General features: G+C 37.6%; 1 protein-coding gene and 1 long non-coding RNA gene across 3 annotated transcripts in view; one reads left to right on the plus strand and one right to left on the minus strand.

The window, feature by feature from the left end:
* Positions 1 to 5191, minus strand: part of ADIPOR2 (adiponectin receptor 2) — a 96101-nt gene extending 90910 nt beyond the window's left edge. Inside the window, exon 1 of one of the 2 annotated variants that reach the window (XM_077169606.1) lies at positions 4911 to 5191. The gene's annotated coding sequence lies outside the window, so the exon portion shown is untranslated. Of the gene's footprint in view, positions 1 to 2715; positions 2884 to 4910 lie in introns of those variants that run through there. The other variant, XM_077169607.1, reaches the window with a different exon arrangement.
* LOC143691319 (uncharacterized) overlaps positions 3006 to 19545 on the plus strand; it is a 29245-nt gene continuing 12705 nt past the window's right edge. Inside the window, exon 1 of the long non-coding RNA XR_013179464.1 lies at positions 3006 to 3305. This is a non-coding gene — a long non-coding RNA (uncharacterized LOC143691319). The remainder of the gene's footprint in view (positions 3306 to 19545) is intronic.

Raw genomic sequence — 19545 nt, forward strand, 5'->3', positions numbered from 1 at the left:
ATAACAAATGCATCACACTAATGAAAAATGTTAACAATAAGGGAAACTGTAGGGGGCAAGAATGGGGGGGGCATATGGAAACTCAGTACTGTCTGCTCAATTTTCTGTAAACCTAAAATTGCTCTAAAACAAATCTATACAAATAAAAAAACTTCTGCATAGATAAATAGGCTTACAAATAAACGTGGAGAAAGAAGTGGAAAGATCTATATCTAACTGTTATTAGTAATTCTCCACAGAGAGTGAAACTGTAAAAAAGCAGATAAGAGGAAGTTTTACGTTATACAACTCTGGACTGTCTAAACCTTCTAAGTTAAACAGGACTGTGAGTAAAAGTTCTTTAGCATATAGTTAAGAGCTTGGGTTCTGAAATCACACCACATGGATCCAAATCCCAACCTCACCATTTACTAGCTGGCAACCTTGGACAGTTACTTAATTACTCCACACCTCAGCTTCCTCATCTGTAAAATAAGAATGAGAACAGATGTCTACACAGAGCTGCTGCAAGGTTCAAATGATTTAATACACACAAGGTTTTGGAAAACCACCTAGTACATAGTAAGAGCTCGATAAATATTGACCATTATCATTATCATCATAAAGCATCTATCATCCTCAAATTTTCTTAAATCTTCAGTGATAGGGCAAATCAGAAAAGTGTGGTTCATCAAGTTCTGTCAATTGAGATCTTCAATGCAGAAAATACTAATGCATTCAAAAGCCAAATGAAAGTAACCTCTTCTAAAAAAGAGCAACGAACATTCAATATGAACCCATTTATATAAAAATAATCACTAACAGATTCTATAAGGATAATGACAGAAACAAATCTCTATGAGTGTGAGATTCTAGGTAGTTTTTATTTTCATCCTTTGTACTTTACTGACTCAGTCTAACGTTACAATGGATATGCATCATTTTTAATAAAACAAAGCAAGGGTTGGCAAGCTTTTTCTATTATGGGCCAGATAGTAAATATTTCAGGCTTTGCAGTCCATGAATCTCTGTCACAACTACTTAAATCTGGAGTTTTATCTGTAAAACTACAGATAATACCTAAACAAATGCATTTGACTATATTCCAATAAAAAACTTAATTTACAAAAACAGGCATCTGGTAGGACTTGGCCCACATAGTTTGCCAACCCCCTGAAATAAATAATAAAACAAAATTATTTTCACTTTGAAAAACAAAATGTGATTTATGCCCAAGAACTAAAGTGATAGTGGAAAACTTCCAGTCATTTAGAAGCTTGTACAATAAGCTAGAGACAGAAAAACACAACATTCTTCTAGGCTCTGTAAATCCTAGTCTCTTCCCTAGCGCCCCAGTCATAAGAGGAAATCTGCTATTAAGTAGCTCAAAGCCCAGATAGGGACCTATAATGACAAGTATGCAATTATAAATAGAGGTTAAAAGAAACCTGCCTTTCACATTTAATTAGAAAAATTTTCAAATTTTATAATTTGCCACCAAGCAGCTCCCACCATGCAAAAGTCTCAACTACTGATGAAATGATTTAGTTATAGATCCCAATCAGCCCACTAACAACAAATTTGTTAGAAAGGATGAAAACATCTATGAATTGCCTTCTAATTATTAAGCATCAGAGGGTGGTGAAAAGAGAGATAAAGGTGGCCTTTGGTAAGAGCACCCTTCAAACTTCAGAACTGACAAACTGACAAGGTCTATATCTCCCCTCAGAAAATAAAAATTACTTTAACATTTTCTTGGGAAGAGATTTGTGACCAGATAAAGTTAAATATCATAACAGACTTCTTGTAGCTTCGTTAAGAGCTTTCCTTGGGTGGGAAATATACTGTTTTTGGAAGAAGTATAATGGAAATAATAACATAAGGCTGAGAAATACAGACTGAAAATATTTAAAAGACCATTCTTCTTAAAACATACCAACAACCTGATGGAAGTCATACCCCACACAATTTCCAGCTGAACATTCGACTCTTTCTACTAAAATTCACTATTATATGATCTCACATATACTAATATTAACTAACAGATGATCTTATGAAGTTGTCAAATGCCAAAGGTTAAAGGCTGGGAGAAGGAAAAAGTATCTATCAGTATCTAATTCAAACACTCTGATGAAGACCTAAAAATTTATTTATAACCCTGTCATCCGCAGGTTTAAAAGAAGCAAACACTGATGGACTAAAAACCAAACAGGGCTTGGGCAAACAGGGCTCGAGGTACTATCCCAAGTAGGTTGCCTGAAGGGCCACCTAAGAGAAGGAGAAGGAAATCTTACTATCCTACTCACTGTAAAGGGCTGCCGGGCAGAACGCATTAGAAACTCGCCACCAAAGAAATTCCTAGAAGTGATGAAAGAGATGGAAATGAAGAAAAGGAGGGCAGATACCCTCCGGGGGCACTTAGGAAGGGCAAATGCACCTGGGAATGAGGGATGCCGAGGGCGCGGGGAGACCCTGCCCCTCTGCTGGGAGGAGAAAGGCGAGCAATGGGCTCCAAGCTCGGGTGACAGCGGGAAAAGAAGGGCGGACCCAGGCCGCGTACCGGCAGCAGCTCCAGCTGGTGGTGCACGCTGTGCGGGGTAGGGTTAAGGGAACCAAGTTGCGGGAGAAGACGGGCACGCGCCGGGGACACCCGCCCCCTCAGCCCTCGCCTCCCCTCCGACCCCGAGCTCTCTCGCTTCGCCCGGGAAACGGCGCTTGCACTCCAGACACCCTTACCTGGCACTTGTCGCCGCCTCGCCGCACGACTCGGGCTCTTCAGGAGCCGCCACGGAGGGGAGGGGGAGGAGGGGGGAAGCAAAGGAGGGAGGGGGCTCAGCCCGGTATAGCCGCCGCCACCGCCGCCGCGAAGCCGCGTCTGGGATCGTGCTCGCGCCGCCGCGACCGACGCCGTCGCGTTCTCTCCGCCCCCACGACCGCACGTCGCCATGACGCTCATCGCACTAGGCGATTCGAGCCAATAAGAGCACAGTCCGTGCGCAGCCGCGCTGTCCTGGACCGGAAGCTACTCCTCTGACCGCTCGAGGTCCTGGATGCATCTTGGGAGTTGTGGTTCAGCCGGGAACTCAACGAAAGCGGTAATGGGCATCGAGGAATCGACAGAAAGACGCTTTCGTGGGTGTTCACACAAATCCCCTCATTTTTTTCCTCCCACCAAAAGGGTATAGCGCTTTAGAGCAGGAGGGAGCGGGGGTAGGGGGGTGGGGTACCCTAGCTTGCGGACGTTTGTTCCAGTCACTATGGATACGGGTTACATACTTTAAGAAGAAGCCAGAATTGAGAGACTGGAGCGTGTGTTTCTGCCAACGGTCAGTATAATTCTAGGCGACGTCTTTGATGGCTTCGGAAATAAATCCGAAAGTGTTAGCCAACTCTTGGCAGCCCAGTAGTAGAGTTTACATTTTATTATCTTACTAAGTATTAAGATGTATGTCCTGTTACTTTTTAAAAGAACGTGAGCCCCCGCACTCTAAAAACCAATCATTCAAAACGACTTTTGAAATGTTTGTATGTGATGGTAGATAAGAACGAATTAAGCATTTGCCCAGAATGAGTGATTTTCCACAAGTGCAGTTTAAATTGAGCTCTTCTTAGAAACCAAGAGCCAAGCTTTAGTTACATGCTTATTCTATAGGATAGTATAGGAAATAAAGGAATTGGTCTGTGTAGAAATTTTCTTCACATTGAGTTCTAAGAGGAATAGATCACATTCTTAAGGAGAAAATGCCTTAACTATCACATCTCATTATTAGAGAATATCCTTAAACTGTAGGGAAAGCATATGTCCAAGGAAAACTTGGCCTTAGGTTTATTGGCCTTCCTATTGGACAATGGCAAGAGAAAACAGGGTGCTGGAAAGCTTTCCAGGCCTCATACTAGAGAAGCTAGAGTCTGATACACGAGGAAAAACAAATAAATAGAGACTCTTCAGCCTGGAAAGGTAAATTTAAGAAGTGATTAAAGTTAACAAGATACAAAGAGTATCTTTACTAATACTAGTTTTTTTTAGAACTAAGAACCACTCATTTAAGCATGACAGAAGTAAAATAAGTATAAATAAAATAATAGGAACTGAATCTGAAGGAATTAATTCCCTTTAAGAGGTAGTTTACATTGAAAATATTACTCTTAATATTTACAAAATTCGTGGAGGACAAAGCAATAGTGACTTCTCTGTTTCCAGGTAAAGACAAAAATATTTTTTTTTCATGTAAAACTTTTTTTCCATCAATATTTGCCACTTTTTAATGTTTTTTTAATTCTAAAATATAACTATATACAAAGAAAAGAAAAAAATAATTTTCAAAGTACATTTTAACAACTAATGACAACAGATTTCGGACTTTGTTATGGGTTAGCATTGACATAAAACTTTTTGAGATTGGAATAGACAAGAAAGACAATCCTACACTTCCATAGCACAACAGAAACAAATGCAGGCATCCTTGGTTGGCAAAGTTGAATCAGTATACCAACTCATAGGTCATGGATGAGAAGAACAAAATTCGCACAATAAGCGATCTGCTAAAAGCGACAAAGCTGTATTTAAGAAAGACAATTTAAAAAGAGGTTCCTCCAAGATATCTTTCCCATACCCTTTCCCTTACTGATTTTGCTCTGACAAAACAAAGGTGTTTCCTCTAGTAGGTACATCTGGAATAGCACATCCTGTGCTGAAACATGTGAGAGAGCATCTTATCATTTTCTCACCAGTGTTTTTGTTCTTTTTGAGGGTCGTGCCCTTGATCCCATTCCACTGCCAATTCTTGATGTTCACAATGATGAAGCAAACCACATCTTTTCCTCCAGAGCCTCACACCTTTTCAGGTAATGAAGATCTTGCCGCCATCACTGACCACAGGAATAAACCCCCGAGCCCCAGTTCCATGACCACATTCACCCGTATCCCTTACCTAAATGTCACCATTAAATGTTCCAAGGTAGATTTTTCAGGCTTCCCTCCCTGAATGACCATACATCAGTTACTAATCTCTATATACTGCCTCTTGATAAGGTGTCCAAAAAATCAAGGGGAATTCAGTGAAATTCTGTATTCTCCAGTGTCGGCTGTGGATCTTTAGAAACCCTGTTTTCCCCATCTTTATGGTATCACGTTTCTCCGCGGGAGAGGGGAGTCTTTCATCTTCTACAGCACCTAGAAAAGGTTCCCTTCTATACCTGCACCCCATACTAGTCATCAAGTGACCCAATAGTGCCCTGTGGCACAGCTGGTCTGATGTCGTCATCTCTGCAATTATCTGCTGTTGTTGACAAGGAGGGTGTATCCCTGGGTAAACATTCTTGTCCTAGTTGTGATCTCTCCAGAAAGAGGCTTCAGTGACAACTCAATCTGTGGCTGATATTCCCAGCAACAGTGAATAAGTGTTCCAGTTTCTCCACATCTTCTCCAACATTTGTAGTTTCCTGTTTGTTTAATAGCTGCCATTCTTATAGGTGTGAGGTGATATCTCATGGTAGTTTTGATTTGCATTTCTCTTATAGCTAATAAAGATAAGCATCCCTTCATGTGCTTTTTAGCCATTTGTATTTGCTCTTTAGAAAAATGGCTATTCATATCTTTGGCCCATTTTATAATTGTTTGGTTTTTGTTGTTAAGTTGTATAATTTCTTTATATACACAGAATAGCAAACATACTGAAATACACATATCCGATATATGGTTACCAAATATTTTCCCCCATTAAGTTGTCTGTCTTTTCATCTTTTTACAAAGTCCTTTGAGGCACAGAAGCTTTTGATTCTGAGGAGCTCCCAGTTACCTATTTTTTTCTTTCATAGCTTGTGCTTTGGGTGTAAAGTTCAAGAAGCTACCTCCTATTACTAGGTCTTGAAGATGTTTCCCTATATTTTGTTCTAGGAATTTTATGGCACTGGCTCTTACATTTAGGTCTGTGATCCATTTTGAGTTAATTTTTTTTTTTTTTTTTTTTTTTTTTGGCATGGGCAGGCACTGGGAATCAAACCCGGGTCCCCAGCATAGCAGGTGAGAATTCTGCCGCTGAGCCACTGTCGCACTGTCGCACTGTTGCACTGCCCCATTTTGAGTTAATTTTTGTAAAAGGTGTAAGTAGAGGTCTTCTATCAGTCTTTTGGCTGTTGATATCCAGTTCTCCCAAGCCTATTTATTGAAAAGACTATTCTGTTCCAATTCAATGGATTTGAGGGCCTTGTAAAAATTAATTGACCATGGATTTGTTGGTCAATCTCCATGCTCTCAATTCAGTTCCAATGGTTAATACTTACATATTTGTGCTCGTACCATGCTGTTTTGACCATTATTTATGATTTTTCTAATAAAAACAATTGCTGTATTTAAGAAGAGAAAAGGACAAATTGTTCTGCCAGTGAAAACCAAAATTAGTAATAGAACTTGCTGTTTTCTGATATTTTCTTTTTTTTTTAAACATGGGCAGGTACCGGGAATTGAACCTGGGTCCTCGGGCTTGGCAGGCAAGCATTCTTACCTGCTGAGCCACCGTGGCCCGCCCTGATATTTTCTTTTACTTCTTTTTTTAATGGAGAGTGTTGGATGTTTCTATAACTTTGTTCGGATGACTGCAGAACCTGGAAGAGCTGTTGCTGCTATTGATACATAACATATTCCTATTGGTCTTTTTATGTAAATATATACACATACACATATATACATACATATATATAATTTGAATTTTTGGAAACTTTAGCCGTGCTGTCAACTTTGGAAAAAGTATCCCAGTTGTACCATGTTGAGTTGGCATTGTACAGAAATTAACAGCCATATTGGTCTAGAAACGTTAAACTTAATTCTTTTTTCCCATTTGTACAGGGGTAATGCACTGTATTAAATATGTAAAGTCTTATCTATGTGGGTTTGTTTGCAGAAACTAATAAAGTATTCTTTAAATAACGAAAAAACAATTAGTAGCCTTCGCTGAGAGACCTGTATCTGTGACTTAAAAAATTAAAAAAGGAAATTAACAGCTTCATTATTACAAAATACTTAATTATTACAAAATACTTAATGCTTTCTTTCACCCCTGATATATGTCAGCTTTTGAAATATAAACATTTGAGCTAAGGCAGGGAATCTGGATAATATGGAAGTGGACCATAAAAGAGAGAAACCAAAAGAAAGGGCAGGAAATGTCAAATCATCCCTCTGGTTGCTGCATATATATATAAAACAAACAGTAAAACCAATTGGGCCTCGAAGGTCAGGATTCAGTAGTTTTAGTAGCTTTAAAAGTAGTCGTGATCTATATGGCAGAATTAAAGGGAAATTCATAAATATCTGTATTCTGGCTTAACTGCAGTTAAACAAATCGCTTGTGTCAAATAGCTATATCGATAAAACCACTTTAATCTTGGATTTGAGAGTTCATAAGTAGTCAGTTCTAAGCACTTGGAGACATCATAACACTAAATTCCCATTTGTGCCAAATTGTAGGTCATGTTTAAAACTGCGGGTAAAGAATAGTGTAAACACTCTCATAATTACATAAATTACTTTAGCAGCTCTCGGCAAACACAGTTTAGGTAACATAGCCCTGGGGAATGAACATAAGACTGAGAACATCATGACCTGCGGGGTTGTTAACTGACGCCTTTAGGGACGGCCTATGCTTTGGACCTTGTTCAGCTTTGGTTTCTAATCAATAAAGTGAGGATGTCTGCGGATACCATTTTAAATGTACATGAAGGATAAATGCAACATCATGAGTGAGCCTGTCAGTGGGAACAGATAGGGAATAAATCTGGGAACTAAAGAGACTTAACCTTTATTTGTAATATTTCATTTCTTTATGGAAAAGAATTATGCAAAAATGACACAAATTTTAACATTTATTAATCCTAAATGGTATGTAAAACAGATGTGTATCATAGTCTTCTCTGAACAGCTTTTTATAGTTTTTAAAAATCAGCTTTGGGGGTACAAGGGTAGTTCAGTGGTAGAATTTTCACCTGCCATGTGGGAGACCCAGGTTCGATCTTCCCCCCCGTGCACATCCCAAATAACAAAGCAAAACAAACAAACAAAAAAATCAAGCAAAAATTCAACAAATGGTGCTGCAGTATGAGATGTTCACATGGAAAAAGAATGAAATGTGACCCCACCCCCAATACAGCATACCAAAAAAAAAATTAGCTTTATGTAGATCTACCTTCCAAAAGATAAAATGCACTCATTTTCAAGTGTACAGATGAGATGAGTTTTGACAAATGTATACGCCTACATAAGCACCAACTCATCAAAATATAGAATGTTTCCTACACTCCCAGAAAATTTTCTCAGACCTCTTTGGAGTCAATAATCCCCTCCCCGGGCCCAGACAACCACTCATCTGTTTTCTGTCACTATTGATTAGTTTTGCCTCATCTGAAATTTAAAATCAGTGGAATCATTCAGTCTGTACTCTTTCATCTCTGGCTTCTTTCATTGAAAAGAATGTGAGATTCATTTATGTTGCTGTATATATCAGTAGTTCGTCTTTTTCTATGGCTAAGTAGTTATTCCATAGTGCCACAGTTGGTTTATCCATATACTCACTGATGAATGCTTGGGAAGTTTCTAGTTTGGGGCTTGAACATTCATGTACAAGTTTTTAAGAGGTTATATGTTTTCATTTGGGGGGTCAAATACCCAGGAGGGAAATTGCTGGGTCATATGAAAAATATCTGTTTAACTTTATGAGAAGCTGCGAAATTGTTTCCTGACATAGTTGTATCATTTTTAAACTCTCACCGACATGAGATTTCCAGTCACCCCATCTCCTCATCAATACTTGCTGCTATCGAAATAAAATTTAAAAAAAATAAAAATAATTTCTTTCTTTTTTTTTTTAGCTGTTCTAGTGGGTAAGTGAGTGGTATAGCTTTGCAATTTTGGTTTACCTTTCCCTGATGACTAATGATGTGGTGACATTTCTGTGTGCTTATTGGCCATTCTTATATTTTCTTTTGTGAGGTGCCTTTTCTAATCCTTTGCCCATTTTTAAAAAGTCGGATTGTTTCCTTTCTTATTATTGAGTTTCAAAAGTTCTTTATATAGTCTTGGATACAAATCCTTTGTCAAAATGAAAAGAAAGCTAAAAAATGTTTAAGAACTCCAGGGTTACATAATATTAAGTTACAAAGGCTTGTTTACATTTAGTTGTTAATTTTTGTTGTGAGAATGGAAATAGAAACACAATTTTTCAGTACTTTAAAAGTAGAGAGTAAAAAGCTGTGTGTCAGGAAGCAGCAAATATTGAAAAACAATATAAAGGTGAAAATCAATGAAGGAAAAAATCATTTCATAAGTAATTCAGAAGCACCTGGTAGTTAAAAATCTGTCAGTTTTTTATTAAGGAAAAATTCGAGACAGCATCTGTTCCACTCAGTGACTGCTTAAGTAGTCATATCACCCACACACAAAAAGCTGTGAGCCAAAAAAAAAAAAAGAGCATTTTATTTGTTGTGCTAAACTTTTAAATCCATAATATAAAGAGGTTTATTAACCTTAAAATAGCTTGATGATGTACAGCCAAACTCAAAACTTAGGACCAGGTGCTTAGTAAGGATAATTTGATAAGATTTCTCTCATCAAGTTACTTAAAATGAATTTCTGAGCTCTTGGGATCACAGCACAGTGAAGTGACAATTTGCAGACATAAATTCTAAGAACTGGCATGCGTTTATGGCAGAGGAAACAGAACTGATTCTGAAATTGAATTCCAATGAATGTGGCTGAATGGTCACTGACAGGGAGGGGGCTGTGGGATTGTCTCATAACTTTCTTTAGCTCTTTTTCTTTTTCTTCCTTTTCTGTTGGTTTAGATTAGAAGTAAAACCAAACTGGGTAGGAAAAGGGGGCTTTAGCAAAAAGACGTAAATTGTGATGAGAAAGGAGCTCAGACCATTGACAGTCATACCCTTTCCCCTGGAGAACTTTCTCTTTGCCTAATAATTTCACAAGTCTTGGGTGTTATCAGCTCAGGAGCCACGGACAGGCCCAAGGCAAGCACAGAATAGAAGAGGAGGAGAGGGGAGAAAAAAAGAGTGCGAGAGAGCATAAAAGAAACACTGGTGGGAGACAGACACTATCAGCTGTTCAAGTAGCTATCGAGGCAAACAAGCCAAACATTTTTTTTAATGGAATTGCTTTTTCCACTTGCCAAGCAAGAGAAGAAAGTACTTATAGGGGTTCTCAATCTTTTTTGCACAAACTCAACATCTGGAGAGCTTAAGAATGTTCATTCCCAGATCCCATCCCCAGAGATTTTTATTTATCAGCTCTATGGTAGACCCCAAAGATTGGATTTTTCCCCGATTGCAGAGATGCTGTTTCCATGGACTCCACGCAGGGCCGACTTCGTGGATGTGTGACCTGTGTAATTGCACAGGGCCCTGTACTCAAAAGGACTCCACCGTGGCTTCATGCCCTCTTGCATGCTGTCTTGAAATTTTTGTTAACTTGAGAAGAGACTCCTCATTTTCATTTTACACCTGGCCCTGCAAATTATGGAGCCGGCCCTGTCCCCATGGACCACATTTTGAAAAAACACTACACTTGGGGTTAGACCTTAGGCTTCAATCTTCTGCTTCTGAAAACATCCAGGAAATTAGCCACAGACCTGTCAGATTTGAAGCATGATAGGCAGCATACGAATAAAATCACCTTACACAATTTCTACTTGGCAATCTTGGGTCAGGGGTTCCCCAGAATGAGTTCACTTCTACAGAGAGATCCCAGAAAAAAAAGTAACCATTATATAGGAAGCAGATTTCTGGGGGCATTTGCTGCACGAACTGGCAGTTATTTATGCAGGGAAGGAATAAAGAAAAGAAGTAGAGACCTCCCAAAATAATGCATGGAATAAGATTATAATTTTCAGGCATTTGAGAGGTGTCAGAATTTACCTGACAAGGTTAACAGATGTCCCTGACATTCAATTATCTAAAGGAAACATGATCATAAAAACTAGAGAAAGTTAAAAACATTTGTAACAATTTCTAATCTAATCTAATTTTACTAACACTTTTGGCAATAAGGGTCAAACAGGTGGAGTTGAAGACTTAAAGAAAATGTTTCTCAGATTGCCATAGTGTTTTGTAGGAGTCTTGGGAGAGAGAATCTTAAGGACAGCTAATGAGAAGGTCACATATACCCATTCATCTTTTATGGGTATCAACAATGAACATCAACAATGTACATTCCATAGGGAAAAAAACTTCTGGGGGTACAAAACTTGTGCCAATGAGTCAGTTCCCTCCCATGCTAAAACATGGAAACAGTATACATTTTAGTTAAACCTAAAGCACAAATTGCTTTTGCCACCATAATCCAACTTGAATACCCCAATCTCAGCAGTTGAATCAGAGTACCCAGCCTTAAGAATTTGGACTCCCATAGAGTAGGATGAGAAAGGAAAGGCTGTATTAGCTTTACCCTAAGTGAGCAGCTGGTTATTCAACATCTGTTATGGCTGTTTAAGCCACTCTTAAGTGGCTGCAGGACAGTATAAATCACTATGGTTTTCATCAGCAGCAGCGTCCATGCCTCATCTATGTAATAATTATAATAACAAAAGTTAATATTTATAGAACATTTACTACATGCTGGGCGTTTTCTGAGCAATCCTCACCCCAACCCCATGACACAGCACTACTGTCATCCCCATTTTACAAATGAAGAAACTGAGGCCCAGAAATGTTAAGAGGCTTGCATAAGGTCACACAGCTATTAAATAGTTTGAATAGAGCCAGTATGCAAACATAGGTACTGTAGTTCTAATGCCCAAGCATGTGTCCACCAGACCATGTAGCAAAGAGCCCTACTATGGGAGCATAATGAAACAAGGTAAACAGAGTTGCTCTTAACCTTTTGGGGGGCTATAGACACTTTTGAGAATCTATAATCCTCAGAAAAATAAATATATACACTAAATATTTCCAAATTCACAGAGGACAGCTTCCTACAAGACAACCATTATGATTGGGTTCCAGAGTAAGAATTCCTACCCCAGACACTATGAGTTTAGAATTTTGAAACAGCTAACACTACCAAAGACAAAACAACTTATAATAAGAAACTAATAACTCCAAGCAACTAAGGAAAAAATAGATAAATGGACCTCCTCAAAACAATACCTCTATGCTTCAAAGAACTTTGTCAAAGGGTAGAAAGACAGCTGATTCAATGGGAGAAAATATTTGGAAATCACATATCTGATAAGCGTTTGATATCTAGAATATACAAGGAAGTTCTGCAACTCAACAATAAAAAGACAAACATCCTAATTTTAAAATGGGCAAAAGGCATAAATAGACATTTTGCCAAAAAGGAAATACAAATGACTAAAAAGTACACAAAAAGATGCTAAGCTTCACTAGCTATTAGGGAAATGCAAAGCAAAAACACAGTGAGATATCATCTCATGCCTACAGGAATAGCCACTATTAAACAACAAGGAAAGTACAAGTGTTGGGGAGGATGTGGAGAAATAGGAACACTTATTCATTGCTAGTGAGAATGTAAAATGGTACAGGCGTCATGAAGATGGTTTGGTCATTCTTCAGAAAGCTAAGTATAGAGTTTCCCTACAATCTGGCAATTCTGCTATTTGGTATATACCCAGAAGATCCTAAAGCAGGGATGTGAACAGACATTTGCACACTGTAATGTTTACAGCAGCATTAGTCACAATGGCCAAAAGATGGAAACAACCAAGTGTCAATCAACAGATGAATGGATAAACAAAATGTGGTATAAACATATAAGGGAGTATTATTCAGCAGTAAGAAGGAATTAAGTTCTGAAGCACATGACAATATGGATGAACCTTGAGGACATTATGTTGTATGTATCATACAAATATTGTATGATCACACTAATATGAACTAATTATATCATGTAAACTCATAGACATAAAATCTAGAATATATGTGTATTAGCTAGGGTTCTCTAGAGAAACATAATCAGCAGGAAATATCTGTAGATATAAAATTTATAGAAGTGTCTCACATAACCATGGAAACATAGAGTTCAAAGTCCGTAGGGCAGGCTGTGAAGCTGACAACTCTGATGAAGGGTCTGGATGAACTCCACAGGAGAGACCCAATGGCCAAAGCAGGAAAAGAGACTGTCTCTTCTGAATTCTCCTTAAAAGCCTTCCAGTGATTAGATTAAGCATCACTCATTGCAGAAGACACTCCGCTTGGCTGATTACAAATGCAATCAGCTGTGGATGCAGCCAATGTGATCATGATTTAATTCCATGAAACGTCCTCATAGCAACAGACAGGCTAGCACTTGCCAAACCAGACAAATGGGCACCACCACCTGGCCAAGTTGACACATGAACCTGACCGTGACAATAGGTTACTTGGAGTTAAGATGAGGCTAGAGAATGGGGAGCAGTTGCTGAGAATGTGCAGAATTTTTAATTAGATCAAATGTAAATGAGTGAAAATGGATAAAACTGATGGTAGCACATTATTGTGAGTATAATTAACAGTGCTGAATTGTGGGTGAACGTGGTTGATAGAGGAAGTTAGAGTCATAGATTTCACCAGTAGGAAAGTCAGAGGTTAAAACGGGGACTGCATAACTCAGTAAATCTTGCAATGGGTGGGTGATGACTGGGATTACCAGTACAGATATAAAAAATTTCTTCCATAAACTAGAACAAAGGTATGAAACTAGTACAAGGAGTTAATAATACAGTGGTATTTGGAGAAAAAAATGCACCTATTGCAAACTATGGACTGTAGTCAACAGTAATTTCTTAATATTCTTTCATCAACAGTAACAAATGTACAACATCAATACTAGAGGTCATTAACAGGAGGGGGTGGAAAGGGGTATAGGATGTTTTGGGTTTTCTATATATTTTTTTTTCTTGAAGTAATGAAAATGTTCTAAAATTGATGGTAGTAATGAATGCACAACTATATAATATACAGTGAGCCACTGATTGTATACTTTGGATAAATTAAATGGTGTGTAAATATATCTCAATATAATTGTATTAAGTAAAAAAATATTAAAAAAACTAATTGCCCTATGAAGTGTGAACTCAGAGCAATAATAAAACTGTAAGTTTTACACATGCACCATGTCATCAAAATCCAAGAACTTGCCATTTTCAAATAACAAACTTTAAAGCTTTTTGCCAACTGGAAAATTACTTAAAGATGGCAGTGTAATCCACTGAAACTTCTAGCATGTAGCATAAAGCCTGGTCTATATTGAGTTCTTAGTAAATATTTATGGAGGGAAGAAAGAGGAAAAATGAGAACAAGGACATCTTAATATCTTTTAGTAGTTTACTAAATGTGATTTCAAAATATCATTTAATTCCTTTTTAATAGCATTTGCTCATTCATTTACTTAAGAAGCTTGTTGAATATTTTGTATGTAATAAGAACTATGCAAGACATCAGGGATACAAATTTAAAAGTTAATGTGTTCGATTTCTGAACCATGCATATAAAAAAAAAAGTTAATGTGAAGGGGCCTTGAATAGCCATAGCCATCTTGAAAAAAAAACAAGACTCACATTTCAGGCATTTGAGAGGTGTCAAAATGTGAAAGACTCACATTTTCCAATTTTAAAACTTACTGCAAAGCTGCAATAATCAAACAACATGGTACTGGGTGCACAGGTTGAGTGGCAGAATGCTCACCTTCCATGCAGGAGACCCAGGTTCAATTCACAGACCATGCATCCAAAACAAAAACAACATGGCCCGGGGACAGACATATAGACCAATGAAATTGAATTGAGAGTTAAGAAATAACCCCCACATCTATGGTCAATTGATTTTTGACAAGGATGCCAAGTCTACTCAGTTGGGAAAGAATAGTTTCTTCAACAAATGGTGCTGTAAAAACTGAAAATCTATTTGCAACAGAATGAAGGTATATGGGGAGAATGCACCTATTACGATCTGTGGCCTATAGTTAACAGTAATATCTTAGTATTCTTTCGTCAATAGTAACAAATGTACCACACCAATACTAGGGGTCAATTATAGAGGGGTGAAGGGGAATGGATATTTTGGGCTTTCTTTTTTACTTTATTTATTTTTCTTAAGTAATGAAAATATTTTTAAAAATTGATAATAAGCCATTGGTTGTATACTTTGGATGGATTTATGGCATGTGAATATATCTCAAGAAAATTGCACTGAAAAAAAAAAGAATGAAGGTGGACTTCTACCTCACACCATGTACAAAAGTTTACTCAAAATGGATCAAAGACCTAAATATAGGAACCAAAACTATAAAAATCCTAGAAGAAAACATAGGTAAACATCTTTGGGACCATGTATTAGGCAATGGTTTCTCAGACTTTGCACCAAAAACATGAGCATCAAAGAAAATATAGACAAAATGTGACCTCATCAAAATTAAAAACTTTTGTGCATTGAAGGACTTTATCATGAAAGTAAAAAGAAAGCCCACAGAATGGGAGAATATATATGGAAACCACATATCCAGAATATATAAAGAAATCCTTCAACTCAACCACAAAAAGACAAACAACCCAATTTAAAAATAGGCAAAAGACTTGAAAATACTTTTCTCCAAAGAAGATACACAAATGGCCAAAAAGCATATGAATAGATGTTGGATATTATTAGCCTTTAGGGAAATGCAACTAAAAACCACAGTTCACACCCAAATAGAATAGATACTATTTTTAAAAAAAGGAAAATAACAAGTACTGAAAAAGATGTGGAAAAATAACACTGATACATTGTTGGTGAGAATGTAAAATGGTGCAGCCACTGGAGAAAGCAGTTTGGCAGTTCCACAGAAAGTTTAGTATAGAATTACCAAGTGATCTGACAATCCCAATTCTAGGTATATACCCAAAAGAAATGAAAGCAGGGACTTGAAAAGATATTTTCACCCCAATGTTCCTAGCAGCATTATTCACAACTGCCAAAAGATAGAAGCCACCCACATGTCCATCAACTGATGAATGGATAAACAAAATGTGGTCCACACACAATGGAATATTATTCAGTCATAAAAAGGAATAAAGTTCCGATGCATGGGCCAGCCTGAGTGAACCTTGACGATATGTTGAGTGAAATAAGCTAGACACAAAAGGAAACATATTGTATGATCTCACTGATATGAAATAATTAGAATATGTAAATTCATGGAGTCAGAAACTAGAATACAAGTGACCAGGGGCTAAGGAGGGCAGGAAATGGGGAGGTAGCGCTTAGTGGGTACAGAGATTCTGTTTGGGGTGGGATAGAAGAGTTTTGGTAACGGATGGTGGTGATGGTAACACAACATTGTGACTGTAATCAATACCACTGAGTTCTGTATTTGAAAGTGGTTAAAATGGGAAATGTTAGGTTGCATGCATATTAACAGAATAAAAATTTTTTTAAAACATGGAACTTTTCAGTGCAAACAGGGAACTCTAATATAAACTATGAACAACAGTTAATTATATAATTATAATAACATTGGTTCATCAATTATGACAAAGGTGACACACTAATGCAAAGTGTTAATGATAGGGAAAAGTGTATGTGAAAGGGATTCATGGGAACTCTCTACTCTCTCTGCATGATTTTTCTGTAAACCTACAATCCTCTTTAAAAAAATTAGTGTGGAACAAACACAGCAAAAATGTGAAATATGTGAAATGCCAGTTGTCACACAATGAACAAAATAAACAACTAGAGAAATGCACAAATAAATACACACACATATAGAATATATATAAGAATAGGCTCTCTATATATATGTGTGTATGTATATATATACACATTCGGAGAAAGAACAGATGTAAGCAAAATCTGTATAAATGTTGAAATCAGGTGAGAAAAGCTAAGTATTTGCTTTTACTGTCTATATTCTATTTTCTCCAAGTCCCTCTCTCAGGATCCACAGCCTGATCATACATTTCCAGAATCAACCTGAGTTCTTCTTAGCTTCATAGTACTATTGCTTTCATCAGTCCATTCTTCAGTGAAATATTAATTGTGGCATTTCTAAAGAGCTGATGTTCATTGAATCTTAGCCAATGAGAAACAAACTGTGAGACAATGCACAACAGTTCGGGAAATCGGGGCTCAGATTTCCAGATGGACAATAACTTTAGCACACACCAGAGCAATGTGAAGACAAGTGCAAACCAAGATAATCTGGGTGGCTCCCGTGCTAATTGCATAGATGACCCAGTGGGAATGGGTGATTGAATTGGCCTGCCAAGAAATTTGGAGATTAAAAATTGTGAGGAATGGTTTTAGAAGGTCTTGTTAATAGTAAAAGCAAATAACAGGAGAGATTTTAAAACTCTTTCTGCTGATGCTAAGAGCATTTGTCCAAACTCTGTAGAGCTATGGCTCTGTTTCATTCTTCTTTTCCTATTTTAAAGCCATTTTTCAAACCACACTGATACATGCTTTTCAAGCCTGGGTTTAGATCAAAGTAAAGCTCTGGCTCAATGGGCTAATTAGCAAACCTTTTATAAATGGCATGTGTCTTCACTGGGGATACCAGCAAGTCTCTGAGAGTTCATAATGCTACTCCACTGGGAAGCAAATTAGCTCTAGAGAGTACTGTCAGATGTCTGTATTGGCGTCTCCTCTCAGCCCCAGTTTGGTCAATAATTACAATCATGATTTGGTCATTTCAACAGCTCTGTGCTTTTCTCAGACCTTAACATGCCTCCATCCCTTCTTCTCAGACTACCACAGTAAGTTTCTAATTGGTCTCCCTGACTTCAATTTCACCACTTTCCAATCCATTCTATGTACTGTACTGCTGCCAAGAATTACCTTCAAAATGAATTCAGTCCAAAACCTTCAAAGGCTCTCAAAGTCCAATTCCCTCCAGTTGACATCCCAAGGCCCTTCACATTCTGTGTAACAGTCTAATTTGCCATTACAGAACTTGGCTCATATTATTCCATGTGCCAAGTACTATGATACAGCCAAACCAGCTATTCACCAGTCCCAGAATCTGTCCTTCACTTACTGCCTCTCTGTCTTCCATCCCCTTAGAAATTCAAAAAAGTCCTTCCTAATAATGCAATGAAAATCAGACTATCTTTTTTGCAGCTTTCTTATCCTATTAAAAACCAATGAATATACTTCAAGTTTGGCAAATTGGTAGAACAGATGAACGGAATATTCTCCTGCTACAGACGCCTAAAACTGCTAAATAAACTCAGTGAACTTTCTTTTAGATGCAAAGCTGAATACTCAAGAAAGAATGTTAAATCTCCAGATGCCAGGAACACTAAGGGAGCTAACATCATGTTTTAGTAAATGTATGAGCTAAAGCCACTTTTGCCCTTGGAGGCAGGGGACAGGGGAAAGAAGAAAAGAAATTGACCACCATGGGCCTGTGCCCCAGGTGAGCTTAGGGTTTAAATTTGAAAATCTGAAGTTATAATATAGGTATTTATTGTAGCTTAGAAGGAATATTTGACCCCTCTAATACATAAGGGCTATGCATTTTCTAACTTAACCAGAAGGTGAAATACATTTGAAAGGGTCAGGTTTTAGAAAATATCTGTATTGTGAAAGAAAATCGGGTTCCTTTCTGAGCTTCTTCATTTTTAGGAATAAAATCAAATTCCATCAGCTTCCGAGAAACTGCATCTGGAGTAGAAGGGATTTAGGAATCCAGATCTTTAAATGTGATTGTTTTGTGTGTGTGTGTGTGTGTGTGTGTGTGTGTGTGTGTGTGTGTGTGTGTCATAGGCAGGCTCCGGGAATTGAACCCAGGTCTCCGGCATAGCAGGCAAAAAATTCTGCCACTGAGCCACTGTTGCACTGCCCTAAATGTGATTGGTTGGTTTTGGGGATTTTTTGGTATACTTTCTGGCGGGGTCACATTTCACTATTTTTCCATGTGAGTATCCCGTTACTGTAGCACCATTTGCTGAATTTTTGTTTGTTTGTTTTTTGGGAATTGCATGGGTCAGGAATTGAACCTGGGTCTCCCACATGGCAGGAGAATTCTACCACTGAACTACCCTTGCACCCCCTAACGTGATTGTTTTTAAATGTTAATGTTTGTAAAGCACCTTCAGTTCTTTGGATGAAAGGTGCTATATATATGCCTTCAGCATAAATTAATAAAAGATTATAGAAAGTTTGAAAAAATACATAAAAAATTAATAAGTATAATTATAAAATATCTAAAAGAAGAAATGTAAGAAAAGAAGAGTCCATGGAACAAGAAAAGAACTGCAAAATAAATTGAACTTCTAACAATTATAAATAAAAACTTACTGGGTAAGTTAAACAACATATTACATATAAGTGAAGAGAAAATTACTGGACTGGATGAATATATCCAGAAGCAGCACAGAATGAGAGAGAGAAAATAGAGACTTAGAAACAAGGAGGATAATTTGTCTGATGTACGTCTGTGCTGGTTTGAAAGGATGTATGGACCCTAGAAAAACCATGTTTTAATAAAAATCCCATTTCGTAAAATGGCAGAATAATCCCTATTCAATACTGTATGTTTGAATCTGTAATTAGATCATCGCCTTGGAGATGTCTCCCAAACAAGAGTGG

This window comes from Tamandua tetradactyla, chromosome 7, assembly GCF_023851605.1.
Source record: "Tamandua tetradactyla isolate mTamTet1 chromosome 7, mTamTet1.pri, whole genome shotgun sequence".
In the NCBI taxonomy this organism is placed as follows: Eukaryota; Metazoa; Chordata; class Mammalia; order Pilosa; family Myrmecophagidae; genus Tamandua; species Tamandua tetradactyla.